A 6,869-nucleotide genomic window follows, 5' to 3' on the forward strand; every position below is an offset into this window, starting at 1 on the left:
GTCCGACGCCGGGAGGTACCGGTGCGGGTTGGAAAGGCCTTTCTTACCTGATTCATATCAGGAGTTTGAAATCAGAGTCCCGCATGGTGAGTTTTTGTGTACAGTTGTTAAACTCCAGCTTTTTGACAGAAATGTTAACATGCATGTTGAATTGCAGTAGATATAAGTAAAGTTTAACAGCGGTTCTCTACTGTCCCTCAGTGCTCCATAAAGACTGCTTGCTGTATTAAGTTTGAGTACATGTGAATCCCAGAGGATTACTGCCAAACTCCATTTTGTCACTATATGCAATTTAGTGAACTGCTGGGTCTTACATGCAGTCACTGAAATCTAGAGACAGTCTTGGCTTGGAAAAGCAACAAATCACTGCATCCTGTGACATAAACTGATGTCAGAGTGTCCGCAGGTGGATAAAAGATAAAAACCTGTGAGCCAAATATAATCGTTTCGTTTCATTTCCAGTTTTTCGACTGACTCACTGACAGCTGCTGATGTTTTAGATATCCAGACAGATTTAGATGATCAAACATATTCAAGCACCTCACATTTTTATTTGTGTAAATATTATCAAAATGTCTCTTCCTGACTAAATATGATCAACATAAATGAAGAGTATTCGTGTGCGTACATGATGTGTTTTTGTTGTTCACAGCTCTGAAGACTTTCCCTGAGACGGTGAAGCAGACTGAGGAAGCAAAAGTTGCAGCTGCAAATCACAGTTTGAAAGGTTCAAACTTGAATCCTGACAATCAGCTTCTGTCTCTGTTTGTTCTAATCCTAACAAAGATTAATTATCAAAGTATTACATTTGAATGCTAAATGGTGCGTTCAGACAGCTGGGAAGTGGGAAAGTTCCAACTTGGCAATCTCCGACTTCCCAGTTGAGAGCGTTCGCAAAGTAAATGCAGCAAAGCAATGGCAATAATGTAAACGCAGCAAAGTAACGGCAGCAAAGTAACAGCAACAAAGTAATGGCAGCAAAGTAACGGCAACAAAGTAAACGCAGAAAAGTAACGACAACAAAGCAAACGCAGCAAAGTAACAGCAACAAAGTAAACGCAGCAAATTAACAGCAACAAAGTAAACGCAGCAAAGTAACGGCAACAAAGTAAACGCAGCAAAGTAACGGTAACAAAGTAAACGCAGCACAGTAACGGCAACAAAGTAAACGCCGCAAAGGAACGGCGGCAAAGTAAACGCAGCAAAGTAACGGCAGCGAAGTAACAGCAACAAAGTGAACGCAGCAAAGTAACGGCAACAAAGTAAATGCAGCAAAGTAACGGCAACAAAGTAACAGCAACAAAGTAACGGCAACAAAGTAATGGCAGCAATGTAACGGCAGCAAAGTAACGGCTGTGTAGGAGGACTGTTACCATCTTGTCTTTGTCTGTTAGGGTCGTAATTAGTAATGTTATAATAAATTAGAAATAAAATGACTTATTTTTGTGCTGAGCATGTGTATCTCTTCCTTTCACCACTAACGTTTCCATGTCAAGTCACATTATACCTGCTTCTTGGAGCTCTCAAAAAAACTCAGACTTTTTGAGTGGGAAATTTGTAGTTCAACAGGCGTTCAGGTGATTTCTCCCACTCGGAGGTCAGAACTTTCCCACATCCCAGTAGCTTATGAACGCATCGTAAGTTCAGACGATGTAAAACAGATAAATCATGCAAAAATGATAGATGATGTAAACATTAATCTCAGGTTATTCAGGTGGAATAAGATGGATATCTTCACTGCAGCTCATCAGGAAGACGGTTTAACTGAAACTACAATATTTCTCCTTACTGTGACGGACCGTAAATTCATCACGAGTCTCGTGCTTTATACACCCACCATCCACCCCAACCACCTCCCTATGACTCGCTAACAGAAACATCGCAGCTCCTCCTCAAGGAGACAAAGTTTTTTTTTTTTAAATGAGCACTATGTCAGTTATATTAGTTTGGTTGAATACCTGGTCCCTCCATTGTTGCCATGTTTACTCTTCCCTCTCCTCATCCAGGTTACGTCCTGCCTCTGGTCGTATGCGTCGCTGTGCTCTTTGCTGCTGTTGTGTTGCTCTTCTACAAATGGAAGATGAGAAGGGACTCTGATGGTGAGTTTCCCTCCAAAATCTCATCACAATGATTAATCAATGAAACCGAAAAAAAAAAGACTACTGTTGTACTCTGCACCCTACATGTTCGACCACCAGGGGGCAGTCGGACACAGACAAAAACAACGGAAGAAGCAGGACCGTGAAGGTGAATTCACCTCTCTAGTTGTGTCTGAATTCAGGGACTGGATCATTGAGAAATGTAGAGTTGGTGAATTTTACTGTTTCAGGAAGATCAGCTGTTAAAGCAGTAATGTTTGTTAATGCTGACTCCCTGCTGTGATCTGTGATCTGTTAACTGAATGACTGTTATCACTCCTGAGGTCAAACTCTATTAATAGGCTCTTTTTTGTGTATCTCTCACAAATGTATGTCAAATACACTATATCATCAATTAAGTGCTAATAAAGACACGCTTGATTCAAAGTGAAGTTATAAGTTGATGTTTTCATATAATTAAACGAAAAAGTTGTTTACATACTTCTTTTATACTTTTTAATTCTTCTTATTTATGTTGTGAAACTGCTTAGATGTTTCTGTTGTTGTGTGTTAAACCTTTAACCTTCATCTCAGAAACACTTTCACTTTCACTTTCTCTGACTCTGTCTCACACACACACACACACACACACACACACACACACACACACACACACACACACACACACACACACACACACACACACACACACACACACACATAAACACACACACACACACACACACACACACACACACACACACACACACACACACACACACACACACACACACAAACACATAAACACACACACATACACACACACACACACACACACACACAGACACAGACACACACACACACACACACACAGACACACACACACACACACACACACACATACAGACACACACACACATACAGACACTCACTCTCACACACACACACACACACACACACACACACACACTCACAGACAGACACACACACACACACACACACACACACACACACACACTCACAGACAGACACACACACACACACACACACACACACACACACACACACACACACACACACACACACAACACATAAACACACACACATACACACACACAAACACACACACACACATAAACACACACACACACACACACACACACACACACACACACACACACACACACACACACACACACACACACACACACTGGGAGGGGTCGTCCTTTCGGTCGAGAGTTTAACCCTTTTAAAAATAGAACATTCAACAGAAGTAACTGCAGCAAACCAACATCTACAAACCGAGCAAGCTTCTTCCAAGTAAGTGATTTTTTTTTTTTTGGTAAAAATATTAATACAATACATTTTACTTTATTTTATCATATCATTCTTTAAATATTGTTATTGTTATTTGTATAGACTGTATATTTGTATTACTTCTTTTTATTGTCATTTTTATTGCTTTCATCCTGTATCTTTCTAATCCAAGTATATTTATCTATCTATACATGTTTTATTTGGTCATATCAAGTTGTGTAGTAAGTGTCAGTAACTGATATTTTTACAGATTTTTTTCCATCTTTTTATTTTTTTATGTTAAATAATCTGACTCAGGATGAACGGAGGAGTTTTTCATAACTTTATTACCACCGTTATGCTGGTGGAGCGTTGAAGAACAAATTAAAGACGTGAAATGAAGTCTTTATCTGCTCTAATCTGGTGTTCACGTTTTCTTTCAGATGGAACGACTCAGCGCGGTGATTGTTGCTGGTAAACAAACATCATCTAAAATCATTCCAGTGTGCAGATGTTCATTTTCAATCTAAAATAAACATTAAACATTTTCTAGGAATGACTTGATGTTTTTAAAAAAAACTTTTAGCTGATTTCAAACTTCAGTAAGAGAAAGTGAAACAAGATCTGAGTGGGAAGCAAAATCCCCACACAACGTATATTTACTATTTAGATAAATAAACTATATAAACTGGAGTGTATGCTTAAATGTTCACAGTTGTAACAAATGGACTAATTGTGAATTTAACTAATTTAATGTGACTTTTAAAAGAAGAAAATAACTTGCCTAAAAAATAAATAAAGTTTCTCTTTTCTCTCTTTTATACCCAGAACACAATTTGGGTAAGTATAAATGTTTTATTATTAAATGTTCTTTTATGTGAAACACTGCATGTCATGTTCTTGCTGTGAAGCACTTTGAGCTGAATTTCTTGTATAAAAGGTGCCATACAAATACAATTTATTATGAATATTATTATTATTATCGTTATCATTATCATCACTATGATCATTATTATGGCAGTAAGGGAAACTGTTGTTTCAGACTAAGATGGTGATATTTTGTTGTAATTGTATTTTGTATATTAAAGTAAGGAGAAAATCAAAATTTGTAAAGTAAAAAGTCATTACAACCATAAATGATGTCATTATAAACTCAAGGTCATTATTTATTAAAACAGTGCAATATCACAAATGTAAAAAATGTTTTAATTTAAAGTGATTTTATAACCCCGTTTCCAAACAGTTGAGACGCTGTGAAAAATTTAAATAAAAACATAATGTGATGATTTGCAAATCATCCGTCCGTCCATCCGTCCGTCCGTCCATCCATTATCTATACCTGCTTTATCCTGAACAGGGTCACGGGGGGGCGGAGCCTATCTCAGATCACTTTGGGTGAAGGCGGGGTTCACCTGGACAGGTGGTCAGTCCATCACAGGACATAGAGACAGACAGAAACAAAGACCGTTCACGCTCTCATTCACACCTCAGGGACATTTGTAGAACCACCAGTTAACCTGAGGTTCATGTTTCTGGACGGTGGGAGGAAGCTGGAGAACCGAGAGAACCTGCAGACTCACACAGAAAGGCCCGGATTCAAACCCAGAACCTTTTCGCTGTGAGGCGACAATGATAACCACCTGTAACACTAACACTGTACCGCATCAGTCTTGTAATAGTACACGTTTCTGCTTTTTTAAATATTATTTGTGAACACATCTTTGACATACCGTCTCTTCATGCAGGAGGACCTATAGACGCGTCCGATGTACTGGATACGATCAACAACATCGATCGGCCGGGTAAAGCTTTTGCTGCAGATGAATACTCGAAAGTCAAGGTGTTTGCAAACGGAGGATTCGAGAACAAACATGGGAAACGCATTCCGCAGGCCGGAGTGGAGGTTTCTGCAGGAGTGGGTCATGCTCGCGCTGAGTGGAGCGTTTTTGATGCCGAGGCCAAAGGACCAAACGCCGTCGCGGGAGCCAAGATAACACTTATTAAGGCCAAAGCCTACGCCAAGGCCGAGCTGTGCAGCGCCTCGGCCGCCGCTGGGCCACTGAAAGCTACCGTTGGATTGTCTGCAGACACCGGCGTTGGAATCGGTTTGGGATACGCTGAGGCGAAGGTGCTGGGGACCGGGTTCAGCATCGGTCAAAAAACCAGCATTTCCCTGTTTGGCACCGGGTTCGAAATTAATTTGTGGTAGTTTGCAGCAGATCCAGATCTCCTTGTTGAGTTTTGTTCCTTCTGTTGCAACAATAAAACCTCTTTTGTTTCATTTCAATTCTGCCAATGAATAAATTGTTGTGACATTTCATATCATCCAGATGATAAAATGGATTGATGTTGTGCGTCTTCTGCTTTTAAATAAAAACACATTATGTTTTGTCACATTGAAAATAAAGAGCACAAATCAAATCACTGTATGCTACATTTTCTTTGTCAACTTATCACAGACCTTCATTTCCTGTTTGTCGAGCAACACTTCCTGCTCCAGCAGACAGCTTCCTGTCGGCTTCATCAACATTTACTCCCTCCAGAGTTTCATTGTTTACCGTTTCTCACAAAACAGCATTTTCTACATAAGGGGCTCCACTTTCCTTCATACCGCTACTTTTCCACGTCTATAAATAAACTGGTACAAAATAAAGGAATTCTGGAAACAAATTTGGATTCAGCAGGAAAAAATAAACCAGAAACATGAATGTTTTGAACGGAACAAAATCTGTTATTATGCAGTTTTTTGTTTTATTCCCGGAAGCATTGCAACGAAACACTTTAATGTTCAAAAACTGACCAAATTAAACACGTGATGAAGTTATAAGTTGATGTTTTTATATAATTAAACTAAAAAGTTGTTCACATACTTCTTTTATACTTTTTAATTCTTCTTCTTTATGTTGTGAAACTGCTGAGATGTTTCTGTTGTTGTGTTAAACTTTGAAACCTCATCTCAGAAACACATTTTACTTTCACTTTCTCTGACTCTCTCTCACACACACACACACACACACACACACACACACACACACACACACACACACACACACACACACACACACACACACACACACACACACACACACACACACACACATACAGACACACACACACATACAGACACTCACTCTCACACACACACACACACACACACACACACACTCACAGACACACACACATACACACACACACACACACACACACACACACACACACACACACACACACACACACACACACAGACAGACACACACACACACACACACACACACACACACACACACAGACACACACACACACACACACACACACACACACACACAGACAGACACTCACTCACACACACACACACACACACACACACACACACACACACACAGACAGACACACACACACACACACACACACACACACACACACAGACACACACACACACACACACACACACACACACACACACACACACACACACACACACACACACACACACTG

The 6,869-nt window shown here is 39.9% G+C and overlaps 1 long non-coding RNA gene across 1 annotated transcript; it reads left to right on the forward strand.

Moving 5' to 3' along the window:
• Window positions 1-3,280: 3,280 nt before the first annotated feature.
• LOC138634792 (uncharacterized) lies at window positions 3,281-5,192 on the forward strand. The gene is made up of 3 exons (XR_011312022.1): window positions 3,281-3,398; window positions 3,818-3,848; window positions 4,203-5,192. It is a non-coding gene; the product is annotated as an uncharacterized lncRNA (long non-coding RNA).
• Window positions 5,193-6,869: the final 1,677 nt, after the last annotated feature.

The sequence above is a fragment of the Brachyistius frenatus genome, unplaced genomic scaffold (assembly GCF_029030835.1).
Source record: "Brachyistius frenatus isolate BFR_SWC_R1_liver_20210118 unplaced genomic scaffold, ASM2903083v1 Contig_278, whole genome shotgun sequence".
NCBI classification, from domain to species: Eukaryota; Metazoa; Chordata; class Actinopteri; family Embiotocidae; genus Brachyistius; species Brachyistius frenatus.